General features: G+C 49.2%; 1 protein-coding gene and 1 long non-coding RNA gene across 4 annotated transcripts in view; one reads left to right on the top strand and one right to left on the bottom strand.

The window, feature by feature from the left end:
* NAV2 (neuron navigator 2) overlaps window positions 1–15,112 on the bottom strand; it is a 706,640-nt gene that overhangs the window by 654,372 nt on the left and 37,156 nt on the right. The window lies entirely within an intron of this gene.
* On the top strand, window positions 2,309–8,065 carry LOC139083998 (uncharacterized). The gene is made up of 4 exons (XR_011541246.1): window positions 2,309–2,478; window positions 2,632–2,847; window positions 3,878–3,949; window positions 6,077–8,065. It is a non-coding gene; the product is annotated as an uncharacterized lncRNA (long non-coding RNA).

Genomic DNA, 15,112 nt, shown 5'->3' with positions numbered 1-15,112 from the left:
ACTGAATGAATGTGCACCAAACAAATGACGGACGGCTGTCCAAGGGAGCAGAGGGTCGGCCTATCTGGCGGGGGCTTCCTCTCCTCTCCCAGAAATGTCTGCATGCCGACGACCAGGAACACGCCCACTCGGGTGCAGACATGGCCTCACGTCTACACAGACATACACACGGGCACGCACTCACGCACAGGTGTGTGCATGGAAACACAGCCTCGCTCCTCCCCGCTGATCCCAAAGCGCAGCAGCTGCAGACTTCAAGATCCTGTGTGAACCCAAAGACAGGACAGCTGTCCACACCCCCATGTCAACAGAACCAGCTTCTTTTCCTGTTTTACAGGCTGGCAAAGGCCGGCCTCCGACGAGCAGGACTTAGCAGCTTCCTGCATTTTTGCCCTTACAGGCTTACATGCTGCTCCATCCACATGCAGTGCAGGTGGCCTCAGGCCCCCCACTACTGTTCTCAGACGAAGACGACCTTCCTGCATGGGGTCTGCAGCCCTGGGCGGAGCAGGCCCTGCTGCCTCTCCTACTGCCTAGTTCAACGGCTCCATCCCAGCCTCCCCGAGCCTCTTTCAGGCCCTCATGCCTTCACTTCCCCTTGACGCTGGGCTTTTGCCCATGCTGTTCCCTCTGCCTGGAACACTCTTCCCTCCTCTTTCATCAGCTAACTCCTACTCTGTCTGCAGACTTCAGCTCGGGAAGCCTTGTCATACCTTCCTCCTGGGTGGACTCTCCTTCCTACCCTCCAGTGGCACCACGTGCTGTCTGGATGTTCCATTTCTCTGAGCCCCTGTGACTCCTGCTGTCATCCCACAGGTTCTAAGCTCCGTGTGGACAAGGGCAATGGCTACTTAGCATGTGCCTGGAACATAGTAGGTGCCTCAGAAAATACTGGCTAAAGGAACGGATGAGTGAGCGCCCAACGAGCCTGGAAACAGTCACTCTAAACAGGAATTCTTTGGGGGTTGCGGTTCTGTGTTTAAATCAGAGGTTTTCTTTCCCATTAGAAAAGCAATATCTACAGCTTAAAGGAAAATAGAAAGAAAATGGAAAATAGCTTCTTTCCCAGCACCCAAAGTTATCCCCAAGCAGTAAAATCCTGAGGTGCCATTGTGCAAAGCCTGCAGAATGCTAAGAGGACCCTGCTACTTCCCTGGCTGTGACACAGTCACTGGCTGGTCTGGAGTTCAGCCTCCAGGAGACCTCAGATGTGACCTTCGACCTCCTGCTTCACTCTGCCGGGCCCCCTGCCCCCCACCCCCCCATAAAGCAGATCCGCAACACGGCTGCCTCCAGAAAAGCTCGGGGCCGCTCAGTCCGAGCGGAAGGAGGCGTTGCCGACACAATGGTCTCCGGGAGTTTCACACTTCACAAGTGGGATTTGACTTTAAAAAGAAAAACCCTTTAGGTTATCAATTCTCTTTAAAACAGAAATAATAATATGGAGCAAAATAGCTCTGAATTCAGAACATTTCAAATTTTAAGCCAGCAAATTGGTCCTGGGAAAGACAAATAACCTGACACACAGGAAGGAGAATAAGAAGGGAAACTCAAATTAAAAAGCCTGGAGGTGGCGGTCCAATTACATCGGCTGCTTCCTCAGGTTTTTATCTACAAAAGGGACTTTTCATTTCGAGGAGGAGGAACAGATTTTAATTTGACAGCTGATATGATCCCCACTGCAAAATTAAAACACGTTTTGTCAGGTTTTCTTTTTCCAAAAAACATTCTACCTTATTGACACATATAATTTCATGCTACAGATATAGCTCCTATTTTACAAGCCCTGTAAACAGACAAAGGGATCCACACCTCCCTCTCTACACCAACGGAGCGCAGCGAGTGGAGCAGGATGGAAGTGTTTTAAAGCCACAGATCAGCCCAGTCTAGTTAAGGGTTGATGTGGGGAACAGAAGCTTCCAGGGCGAGCCAGCAGATTTCAGATGCCTCCCAAGGTACCTGGGGACCGGGCGCGGTGGGGGAATATGACATACAGGCCTGTCTGAATATGATATCCAAGGCCTTCTGGACGACAACCTGGGAAAGATGGAACTGACTGTTTCGCTGCATCAATCCCACAACAGGATGCACAGGGCACAGCAAATATTACCGTCCCACCTAATCAACCCCCAGCTACCTTTTCAAAGAGGAAAGAAGGATGGACATTCTGGGAGATGGGGAAGGATGACCTCACACTGCTGAGGTTAGAGTACCCAATTCACAGACCATTCTCCTGTAACTACTGGCCCAGCATATGTCACAAAGGCACCACGTGCAAACAATGCCCGGTGAGGCCAGTGCCATCGCTCATCTCTGGAGGAGCCACGTGGAGTCCCGCACGCAACAGTACAATCCCTGCTCTGGCGCTCGCTGGGAATCCGGGCAAGTCACTGAACCTCTCAGGGCCTCAGGTCTTCAACTGCAAACTAGAAAGATGATACACTTCACCAGGCTGTCGTGGTTCTACCTTTGTGCCAGGCAAGCACCTGGTTACTGCCAGATCACATTCAGTCCTCACCACGGCCCTGACGGGGGAGGAACTAGGTGGTGGTTTTACGTAGGGCTGCAAATTATTTTCCACTCCTCCCAGCAAAAGGTGGAGTCTAATCTCCCTCCCCTTTCTACGGCCAGCCTTCTAGACTCACTTCTACTGAACGAAAGGGAGCAAGCGGTACTGAGTGAACTCTGAGACAAGGCAATACATCTTCCACCCGGCGCGCGCACCATCTCTCAGGATTCTGCCCCTTGGATCCAGCCACCAGGCGATGATGAAGCCCAAGCTACATGGAGAGGCCACATGCAGCCCAGCTAGACCCCCGCTGGCTACCAGCATCAACTGCCCGATAAGTGAGTGGGTGGGTGAAACTTCAGCTGATCCCAGCTTCCAGCCACCCGCGTCGATCCTGAACAGAGCAAAGGAAACCACGCCCACTGACCCCTGCCCAAATTATAGATTTGTGAGCAAGACAAATGTTGTCATTGCTTTAAGTCCTTGTGTTGAGATGGTTTGTTATATAGCAGGAGATTCCTGGAAGAAATTATTATTACATCCATTTTACAGATGAGAAAATTGAGGCTTGGAGAGATTAAATTACCTGCTCCACACGGCTAGGAATTGGCACAGCCAGGACTTGGAACCCAGCTGGCAAAGCTTATGCCCTCAGCCATACCCTACACTACCTTCCTAGCCTGATTCTCCACCATCAACTCAAAGGCTTAAACAGAGAGAGTCTGGAAAACACCAATCCAGACTCTTCATTCCCCAGGCATTCTGGTCAAGAGTTTACTGTATTCCCTCCTCTACTATCACTTGTCATCATTATTTATTTTTTTAGCTTCACTTAAATATCATTTTCTCCGGCAGAGCAACTTGAAAGTAAACCCATATTCAGGAGACCTGGTCAACCTGCTGGGCATGGAGCTGCTGGGGGTGGGACCAGGACGTGGGGAGGGAAGTAACGCTGTATTAGCATCTTCCAGGTGCACAGCACTGTGCTGAGTATTTGTCCCTCATTATTAGTAGATGCATAGAATAGATACAACAGAAAAGTTACAGTTAGCTGAGACTGAACTCCAGTATTTGTTCCCCCGCACAGTGTCAAACCCGCGTCCTCGCCAGAGCTTGCTCCTCCCCCTCTGCCCCACACCCCACCCATAGGCATTAAAATCCCCATTCCTCTCTTACTGCAATGCCATCAGCAACACCCAAATTCAAAATCATCCCCCACTGCTTCTGCTATTTACAGGCACAGGACTCTCTTCAGGCCGCACATCAACAGTGAATGTCTTGTTCACTGCAGTGTCCTCCTCAAATTCAAGGGGTCATTCTTAATATCACTGATAAGGTTTAAAATACCTGATCTCTTTTGAAATTCAGAGCATCAAAATTCACTGACGGCTTCACTCCAGGGTGGTGAGGAAGTCACAGATGAGGACAATTCTGCGAGAGGTGAGCAGACAAAACAGGTAGAAACCAGCCTGAGGCTCTGGGGACAGATGAAACGGCAGCTGGGAAGGGACAGAGGGGAAATACTGAGAAAGACCTGGCCAGGTGCTGGGGGCAAGGTGGGGACAAGCCAGAGCAGGCTTGGAGGGGCTCTGACGCCTAAGGCACGGGAGGGTGCCTCCTTGGAAGCGAGTGTAGGAAAGGCAAGAGGTGAGGTTTAATCAGAATGACAGAGTGGGGTGGAAAGGAGGCGGTGTGGTGCCATGAGCACTAGAGGACAGAGGTCCTGGGGTCCGGCGAGCCTGGTGAAGTGCCCGATCCACCACCTCCATGGTCCAGACGCCCTGGACAAGTTACTCAGCCTCCCACGTCTCAGCTTCCTCATCCTTAAAAAGGGGAACGAGCCCAGAGTTGCTCTTTGATCTTGAGTAGTTGGGAGGAACACTGTCATCACTCTCCTCAGAGCATCCGTGAAGACACTGCCTGTAAGAACCACGCAGACTGCCTGGCATATATTAACACACAATAAATAGTGGCCCTTCCTAAAACACCATGCTCGCTTGCTCCCACCTCAGAGCCTCTTGTATGTCTTGCTTCCTTTTGCCAGGATCTTCCAGCTCTTTCTCAGTATGCAGGGTCTGTTCGGTGGTCCCGTCCCCAGAGGAGCCTTCCCTCACCATTTCCCAGCCCTCCCCACTGACCTCTTAGCCTACTTACCTCTCCTCAGAGCCGGCCCACCAGAGATGGTGCTCACTAGCTCTCAGTTATGCGACAAACCAACAGCCCAGTTTCTCCACTTCCTGACCATTTGGTTTGACGATTCATTCTCTGTCTACCTGGAATTTTATGAGTTATTTCTTTGTTTTACTTGTTTGTTCCTCCTGTCCAGGGCTTCATCTATCTTGTTCACCCTGAATCCCCAGCGATAGCCATAGTGGGAGCTCAGGGAATGTGTGCAGAAGGACAGAATTCATACTGATTATTATTCTGCAAGCAGGAAGCAGGGTTAGGCATTGGGGCAGATCTGGGAGTTATCCACCAAAGACAGAAGGCTGAGGCAGGGGCCTGAGGAGCTCTTGCTTGGGAAGACTCAAGAGAGAAAACTGTGGGTTGAGGACTATCTATCATGAAAGGCCCCAGAGAGGGGTTGGGGAAAGAGTCAAGAGGGCCAAAGCAGGACCATCACAGCCTCAGGCCCAGAAAATCATGACCACAGGGAAGGCCCTGGAATGGGTCCTGAGCGCCAGAAGGTCATCATTTAATTGGGCTCCATATGTAAACTGTCCCACAAATTTATGAGCCTGTACAAACAATTGTTTCTTGGAATGTTTGTACAAATGGTACCGATTACGAAATGCTGGCCAAAGGATAAAAGTTTCACATGTGGCCAGCCAGGGTCACAGAGCAGCCTGGGCCACTGAATAAAGGATGGCGGTTCCATCTCTCACCCTAGGCCGCAGTCCTCCTGGTCTGACGAGCTCACAGTTGAGAGGTGACATAGGAACACACCCAGTCCCTCACTGCTTGGAGCTCAGCCCTGTGGGCTTGGAAGGTGGCCTACAGGGGAGTTCAAGAGGCCTAGGCCAACCTGTCTATGCCACAGAAGCATGGGTGAGATGTTGGACAGAGCAAGCTTTGAAAATAGTAAAGCACCAAAGACTCAGAGTTCCATAAGCATCTTTAAAGCAACGACTGTGTGCCAGGCACTGCACTGGCCCGTTCACATACATTATAGCATTTAACCCTTGCAACAGCTCTATGAGATGGCTGTCCTTGATCTTCAAGGCCCAGATGAGGAACCCAAGACTCAGAGGGGAAAAAGGATCTGCTTAGCATCACAAATCTGGTGGGTGGGAGAACAAGATTCCAATCCAGGCATTTTGAGTTCAAATTCTGTGCCCTTTCTGATATGTTGCGCAGCCTCGAACACAAGACACTTTGTAAAAGCACACTGTGCTGTCAACATCCCACCTAGCAGGTGCAGGCGAGCAGTGAATGTGTTTATGGCCAGCGCCGTAAGAGTAAGGGCCGAGAGCCCTGCCTGTGCATGTAGCTGTTTATCTGATGTTGGTGGAATTGACTGCCACCAGACAGCAGGCCAGGTCACTCCTCACCCTCTTCTTCTCACAGATGACCACGTTTATGAGATTTGCTTCCAGCAACTGAAGAAAGAGGCTGGTGGGTTCCATGGCTACAAACCAGAAGGTCATGCCCAAAAAGAGCCTGGCTCCTAGCGGACAGCTGAGGGCGCCATCAAGAGAGTACAGCTCTGGAGTTAAAGGGACCTGGATTCGAACCCCAGCTTCACAGCTGGTGTTGTGGCCTTAGACAAGCATTTAACCTTTCTGAACCTCAGCTTCCTTACCTGTAAATGGGCACAACGCCACCTGCCTTCTGGGGTTGTTGCAGGCAACATAATGTATGTAAAGTCTGGGGCACATAGTCAGTAAACTATGGTGACTGTGAATTTTAGGGGTGATACCAAGGAGAGAATCATAAGATTTCATAGATTTTTTTGGCCCAGTGTGCCCACACTACTAACATTTGTTTCGTGATAAGTCACTAGGAAGGCAGCTGTTCTCCAAATCCACCAAAATCAATCCAAATCTACCCCCACCAGCCACGCCCCCTCAGCCTTCCTCCCAGCAGCGCAACCCCCACTCATCCATAGTCCAATCTTTCCGTGCAGATTGCATTACAGGAAGTTTAGAAAACCGGACTCTCAGATGGAATATACATTACATGGGTGTTTTTAATACCTAGCAATTAAAATCTTCAGAGAGAGAAAGAGAATGGGCAGGCCAACTTTCAACATCTCCAACGAGGCTCGACCTCGGGGAAGCCAGACTCGGGACACGGGACGGAGAGCTGATCTGGTGGGATTCGCAAGAGCTGGAGAAAGCGAGGCTCCGGCAAGGCCTGTCAGAGACGAGCAACGTGCGTTGCAAGGCGCAACGTCCCTTCATCCTGACAAACTCCACCATGCAATTTATAATCTGCTGCTTTTTGGAGTATTCTAAGCAGCGCAGAGATTTACACATTGTTTCTAAAATTACTTAGCCCTGTTCCCCTCCATCTCGAAGTCCGAAGTGTCTGGTTCTGAGTGTTCAAGTTTTCACCTGCTAGGGAGCTGGTTATGCCTTCTATCATCGTCATTTTTTATTTTTTACACATCTATCGTGTGCATTGGGGTCACCTGAGGCTCCTGTGAAAATGCAGCTTTCGATTCAGTAGGTCTGGGGAGGGCCCTGGCATTCTGCATTTCTGACAAGCTCCCAGCCGCTGCCCCTGCGGCTGGGCACGCACTTGTGGTGAAGAGGCTGAGGAACCCAGTGGACGCCTGAGGCCGGGTGTCATCAAAGCGAGCCACGTCAGCAGGATTTTCCTCTCCACTAAGCTTTTTTTCTAAGAATTTCTTAAATTAGGCTTGAATATTAAAGAATTCTATTTAAATCAAATGACGGCAAAGAGCAAGATTTAAAGAAAATAAATGACTTCTCCACAGTCGTTCCTCTGAACCGGTTTCAACCATCTCCTAACATTAGAAAGGCTTCTGTCCTCTAGTCTCAGCGTCCCGGGCTCTCTGGGCCAAGTTGCCCGAAGGTCAGGCCTTCCCTGGGCTGCCGAGGACCCAGAGCTTCCTGCCACCTCACAGCCTCCATCAACCACTCAACCCCTCCCTGCCACTTCACCAGGGCAAGAAAGGACTCTTCTGCTCCACTTAGTTGGCAAAACTGGGAAGAGAAGGAAAAGGGCCCGTGAGGAAAAGATGCGTGAGGCTCGGCAGCTCCTCTCCTCCACATCTGCCTCCCAGTCCACAGGCCAGCCTCAGCCATAGGTAACTTCTTAAACACGCCACGCTGCTCAGCACCCAGGCCTTTCCACAGGCAGCTCCTTCTGGACCTGCCTTTCCACCCTGACCACCTCCCTTTCCTCACGCAGTCTAGAGCTCTCGCTCAGCCGTAAATCTCAGCTCACAAAAGCTCTCGGGCACCCAGCCAGCACCTTCCCATTGCTACTCCTCCTTTAGCCACCACGTCCCAGAGCACCTGGCTGACCCAGATCACAAACGTTTAAAACACATCAAACCAAATAAAGATTTCAAATTAGAAACATGAACTGATGAACCAGCCATTTTTCCCCCCAGACAGGGCTTGCCAACTTGTGTGTGCAAGTACACGTGCCTGTGTGTGTGTGTGCGCGCACTCAGTAAATAAGAGACTGACAAAGTGGTATCATTGAGAAAGTTTGCAATGGGACAGTAAAGGATATTTGGGTGACGAAGTGTGAGTTTCTCATCCTGGATCAGGCACTAACCATGTGTGTGGCCTTGGGACCCTTCTCCCACCACCCTTCACACACCTTTGCCCACACTTCATCCAAAAGGAAACCTTACTGTCCCACTGGATGAGTGGCCTCCACTCACCTTCCTTTCTCGATTTTTCTTTCTCTATTTTTACCCCCAGCCCTTCTCATTCCTGATTCTTTTCCAGGAAATTATTTCGAAACATGATGCCCCTGCCATCACTTTTCTTACCCTTCACCTGCTGCCCTTTGGAGTCATGGAGATAATATCTCCAACAATATCTCCAAGAAGCCCCAAACTATAATACTCACTCACTTTCGTTTGGCCAAGTCACATTTTCTCACTACCAAACCAAGGTCAAAGTCACAGACACATTCCCGATGTTATACAATGGCTCACTGAAAACTGCAGAAAAATCCTTGGATGGAAGTTATTCTAAAAGCTGTGCCATCCCAATCTTGATAACTTGATAACACACGCTCCCTACTGTCGTCATGTTGTCTCTGAGAACCTGTTCAAGCACACCTTGTGTCTCCATTGAGACTCAGGGTCAATAGGCATTCATTGAGCACCCATCACATGCCAGGATGTTTTGTTTTTTTTTTTTTAAAGATTTTTTTATTTTTTCCTTTTTCTCCCCAAAGCCCCCCAGTACATAGTTGTATATTTCTCGTTGTGGGTTCTTCTAGTTGTGGTATGTGGGACGCTGCCTCAGCGTGGTCTGACGAGCAGTGCCATGTCCGCGCCCAGGATTCGAACCAATGAAACACTGGGACGCCTGCAGCGGAGCGCGCGAACTTAACCACTCGGCCACGGGGCCAGCCCCTACATGCCAGGATGTTTTTGTACATAATCCATGAAACCAACCATATGAGATAGGTATTATCGTACCCATTCTACCCAGGAGAAAACAAAGGCTCAGAAAATTAAAGTGACTTGCCCCAGATCACATAGATAAGACATCACAGGGTCATAGTCCAATCCAGTCCCCTAACTTTAAACCCAGAACTCTTCTCATCATAAAATGAAACCAGTTTCTCACATCAGAGCTGATCCTTCTGTGCCACCCCACAGTGCCCAGTTCAGTGCCGGGCACCAAAAGTATTTGTGGAATGAATGTAACCTTTGCCTTACATTCATGCCTTTTGGCAAGTAAACAAAGCCATGCCAACTTATGGCTTAAGACTATGTTAATTTAGATAATTTTCTTATATTGAGAGACCAAAATGCAGCTATGTTTCAAGAGATTGAGTAAAAAGAGTTTCAATAAATGGAACGAGATTATTATTAATACTATGCTTTCCCATGTGTTTCTTTTCAAAGAACTTAAACGCAGAGGCAAAAGCAAAGAGGATGAAAATTCTCTCTTTCCTGTTGGATCCAGGCCCAAGTGTGAAAAATGACATGCAGACAAAGGCACCTCGAGACTCTTATTTTTGGTGCAAAAACACATTTTTTTTCAGTTGTCAGATTTATTTTGAAATTGGCTGTAAAATAATGCATGTGTCTGAGAATCAAGAAAACATAGTAAATAACGCTAGCTATACAGTGGCTGACTTGACAAAGCTTCGTTTTGCAAACCGTCCACATACTCCTTGAAGGCATGAACTTTATTTTATCCATCATGAACTCTAAATTCATAATTGTTGGATAAGCACACAAATGAATAAACATATTTGTCCAGAAACTATTTTACCACATAAATCAAGCCATTTTGAACAGAATTTAACATGAACAGAAATTTAAACTCATTCCATAACAGCGATGAACTGAGATCCCCAGTTGCACCGCATCCTTACCAACTTTGAGAATTATCAGACTTTTTTAAATTTTAGCCATTCTAACGGATAGGAAATGCTATTTCATTGTGGCTTTAGATTGCATTTTCCTGATTACTAATGAAGTGGAACTCCTTTGTATCGGCTTATTAGCTATTCCTATACCTTCTTTTGTAAAGCGCTTGTTCAAGTCTTTTGCCTGTTTTTTATTGAATTGTCTTTTTATTGTCAATTTATAGGACATCTTTATAGATTCTGGATGGGAGTCCTTTGTCAGACGTGTGCATTGTGAATATTCTCTCCCAGTCTGTGGCTCACTTATTCTTGCAAAAGCATGTTTTTGACAAGCTTGGAACAAACTCACGCACATCCATTAGGTCCCCAGCCCAGGGCTGAGAAAGCCCCATGGTGAGCAGACCAGCCCGGAGACGGCTGCTCCCCCAAATGCTCCCCTGCTGGACGCCTTGCTCTATGAAGGCTGGAAGTCTTCAGCTGTCGTCTTCTGGTCCTCAGTCTGTCCGGAGAAGCTCACATCACTGGGCACCCGGACAGTGTCATGGGACACACGTCCTGCCGAGGACAGGATTCGCAGCAGCAGCACTTCTGCGGGCAAGGGAGGAGCGGAGAGGGCCACGTGCACATGTCTCCGTGCAAATAATCCCCACCATGTTAAACACCCAACGACCAGCCCCCGACTAAACCACAAAGGACAGCAACGCAACTCTATACCAGATATTTCCAGAGATACCCTGTGTCAGTTCACATCTGCCTTTGTCTCTCACACTGTGTGAGTCAACATCCACATAAGCTGATAAGGGATGTTCAGTGTCACGGCTAATGCAGGCAATAAAGAGTTTTTATAACTTAGCTTTTGCTCTTTATCTAAATAATGCCTATTTACGATGGAAAATCTAGAAAATGCAGATAAGCAAAGAAGAGAAAAAATTCACAAACCCCACTCCCCAGAGATAAACATTTGAATATTTTAGGGTATATCCTTTTAGTCTTTTTCTTCTGTGTGTGTGTACACACACACATATACATATATGGTTTTACTTTTATTTTTAATAGGTTCATGGGATGCATACTGTTTCATAATCTCCTTTTCCCATTTTTTTACTGTGAATACTTTTCACATCATTTCATGGTCTTCTATTACACAATGTTTACTGGCTGGATGGTTCTCAATTGAAGAGATGCACCACGGTTTATTTAGCCAATTTCCTACTGCTGAAAATTTAGCTTGTTTCCAATTTTTCACTTAAATACAACACTAGAATAAACATTTTAATAGCTAAATCTTTGAGCATCCAAGATTATTTTCTTAGAATAAATTCCTGGAAGTGGAATTGCTGAGTTGACAGCCATGCAAACGCTTTAAGTTTTGACACATATTGGACAACGGCTCTCTCATGAAAAGGGAAACCTTCAGCATCTACTGAGCAGGCATGCAGGCGATGCAGTGCTGGGGCAGTAGGCGCATCACCTCTCACTCCAGGAAACGACCCAGCACAGGGGGTACTGCCTCGATTTCACAGAGGAGGCCCCTGCGGCCCCGTGAGGCTGAGGCACAAGGCTGCTAAGTGGAAGCTGGACCGGAACTCAGATGTCACTGACCCTAAAGCCTGCGCTGTTCCCAAACTCCTCTCTCAGCCTCTGTTTACTGCCGGGGAGAAGTGGACTGAGGCACTTTGCAAGGGCTTTTTAAAAAGGCTCTGTGTTACTGGGGCGGAGGGAGCTGACAAATACAACAATATCAATATCTCAGTGACTTAACCCAGTAGGGACAGTCTCTTGCTCACATCACAGCCCACGGGGGCAGGGATGGCCTTGCTCCATATAATCATCAGGTACCGAGGCTCCTTCCACCTGCACCCTCTTTTATGTCCTCCAGGATCGTGGATGGGAGGATTATTTTGGGGGTGGGGGTGAGCCTGGAAGTGGTGCACACCCCTTCTGGTAGTATTCTGTGGCTAGAATTGACGCGGCCGCACTCAACCGCAAAGAAAGCAGAGAAACGCAGTGGGGCTGTGAGCCCAGGAGGAGGAAACACACCCCCTAGAGAGCTCTGGCGGGTCTGTCAAGGGGTTGAAGGCAGCTGGGTTTTCCTACTAACCCTCGGTTAACTAGGAAACTCCACGAACCCCTCACTCCGCCTGGTACAGACATCCAGTGCAGAAATCTTAGCGCCGGGCATCCTGTGCTCAATCCCAGCTCTGCCCTCACAAGCTGTGTGCCTTTGGGGGCAATCAGAGCATCAGCAGCTTACAGTTTTGAGTGCTGTCTGTATACGAGGTGTATTGTATACAGTTAAGTGCTCAAACTGTGGAGTCAGACTACCTAGCTTCAAATTCTGGCTCTGTCACCTACCAGCTGTGTGACCTTGGGCAAGCTCCTTAATCTCTCTGTGCTTCCGTTTCCTCATTTGTAAAATGGGGCTAATAACGGAACCTGTATCAGAGGTGGTTGGAAGGATTAAATGTGCTGCACCTATAAAAGCCCTAGGGCAACGCCTGGCACAGGGCAAACCTTACCTAAATTACAGCCACTACTGGGAGGATGGTGTGCCAGGCATCAGGCAGAGTGCTAGGAAGTTATCAGACTTTTTTGGGCCACAGTTTCCTCCTCTGTCAAGCGGGAGAGATAATTCCTTGCCGTTGCCAGAACGCAAAGTCATTTACGGAAAGTACAGCCCAGCCTCTGGCCAGAGTGAGCTGCTCCATGAACAGCAGGCACTGCCAGACCCCCCCACATGTCCCAGTTCATCAAGGTCGGCACCGTCGCCTCACCCTGTGCTGCTGTCGAAGGTCACTGGGGACAATTCCAGACTCTCATTCAGTACGGGTCAAGAGGAACAGAATTCTGTAACCAAAGCCGTCCTTCACTCACCTCCCGTCCCATTGTACACGGGAACATGGTGTCGCAAACACATTATTCCACTCCCGGGGACACCATGCCCTTCCCCCTCAGGCTCTATTCTGCTTGGATTGAAAAGGCGCTGCCTCTCCCAGCTGGCTTTCTGAAACATTCATCCCGCAGACAGAGATTCCAGGGCACAAGGCAGCCTCCTTGGAAGCCCAGGGGACTTCTCTTTCAAGCGGAGTGCCCACCAGGGGCCAGGGGGCGATGGGCTCGCTGAGCAGCCTGCCGACGAGTCCCAGCCCCCACTCAGCAGGCTGGCATAGGACACAGTGCCCATACCAGCCCTGATTCCAGCAGATCCTGCTTGGTGCCACCACAGCTCCTCTCTGCCCTCAGAAGCCCAGGCAGGGCCTCTCTACAAGGAACTTCGTGAGTCCTGTGTCCTGGTCACCTTCCTGGATCTCCTATCTCTCTCTCCCTGGACCGCAGCCCTTATCTGTGTAGGTATCTTAGTCAAGAATATCTCTTTGGCACCAAAGAGCCAAACGACCAATGACACTGCATTTGCCCTGACACTATATTTGGTTTGCTTATACCCAAGTGGTCCTGTCCCTCTCCCCATCCCAGCTCCCAGGACACAGGCTTGCTTCAGAACCCCAGCCTGCCACCGCCCTCATCCCATACACCCTCCTCATCTCCAGCCTCCTTTTCCCCGGGCAGGAAGTTTGGTGGCCTTAAGCTATCACCATACTCCCCGTGCTCACCCCTAGGGTCTCCTTGTCTTTCATGAGCTGCTCCATGTGCTTGTTAACAGAACACAGACACACAAGCTTTCAAAGGCCACCAGCACCTGGACCATATATATATATATATATATATATATATATATATATATATATATATATATATTTTTTTTTTTTGAGGAAGATTAGCCCTGAGCTACTACTGCCAGTCCTCCTCTTTTTGCTGATGAAGCCTGGCCCTGAGCTAACATCTGTGCCCATCTTCCTCTACTTTATATGTGGGACGCCTACCACAGCATGGCGTGCCAAGCGGTGCCATGTCTGCACCCGGGATCCGAACTGGCGAACCCTGTGCCGCCGGAGCAGAACGTGTGAACTTAAGCGCTGTGCCACCGGGCCAGCCCCTGGACCATATTTTATCATCGACCTTTCATTCATTCATTCATATCAACATTCAAATAATTAAATAAATCTTTAAATTGAATATGTCACTGTGCTAGGTGCCAGGAATACAAAGTCCAGTAGGTCATATTCCTGCCTTCACAAAGCTCCCAGTCAGTGGAGGAGAGACGCGGACATAGACAATGAAAGGGCACGGGGATGACTGTGATGATGTGGGTAAGCACGGAGGAGAGGAACTCCCCCACCTTGGGGGGTCAACAAAGGCTTCCGAGGTGAGGTGATACCTCGCTGAGCCTGAAAGGATGCAGGGAATCAGGCAAAGACAGGGAGCCAGGGTCGGGTACCAGCAGAGGCAAGAAACAGCAGGAAACCATTACAATCCGTGGAGAAGCACTAGAGCTTATTACTCCAGGCCGAGAGGGGCGGAGCTGGGGCCGCGGAGGGGGCGGGCCTGGATCATGGTTATAGGGTAACCAATTCAGCAGCCCAGTTCACCCTGATCTTGCAGTTCTGGCACTGAAAGTCCCACACCCCAGGAATCCACCCCCAGTCCCGGGCAAAGTGACATAGTTGGTCACCCTGGTCAAGGAGCTCTTTCCAAGCTAAGGAGCTTGACTATTTTGCAAAGGTGACAAGGAGTCTATGGAGGATCATAAGCAGGCAAGTGACATGATTGGATTTGTATTTATAATATTACGCAGAAAACCCACTACAAGTGCTTCCACCATGCAGACAGTGGGTACACCCTCCTCCCTGAGCATCCCCTGGCACATCAGCCATTTATAATGCTCCGAGTGCATTGACCACCAACGCTTTGCCATGAAATTGAAGGCTCTGACACTTCCTGTCAGCCTGCTGTCACGGAGGACGTCACGGAGGATCCCTGGAGACGGGAGCCCTTCCTTCCTCCACACCCACATGCCTCATGGTAACGTACCCAGAAGCACTCCACTTCCTGAGGGGCCGTCAGATCAGAGAACATGGAAATTCCAGAGAGTGTTCAAGCACACCATGATTTTCCCAGACCAGCACAATTTCCAGCCAGTGCCTTCCAGACTTCAGAGCGACAGGGATG

This window comes from Equus przewalskii, chromosome 6 (genome assembly GCF_037783145.1).
Source record: "Equus przewalskii isolate Varuska chromosome 6, EquPr2, whole genome shotgun sequence".
In the NCBI taxonomy this organism is placed as follows: domain Eukaryota; kingdom Metazoa; phylum Chordata; class Mammalia; order Perissodactyla; family Equidae; genus Equus; species Equus przewalskii.
The sequence above is the reverse complement of the archived record's forward strand: the minus strand, read 5'-3'. Positions and strand labels throughout refer to the sequence as shown.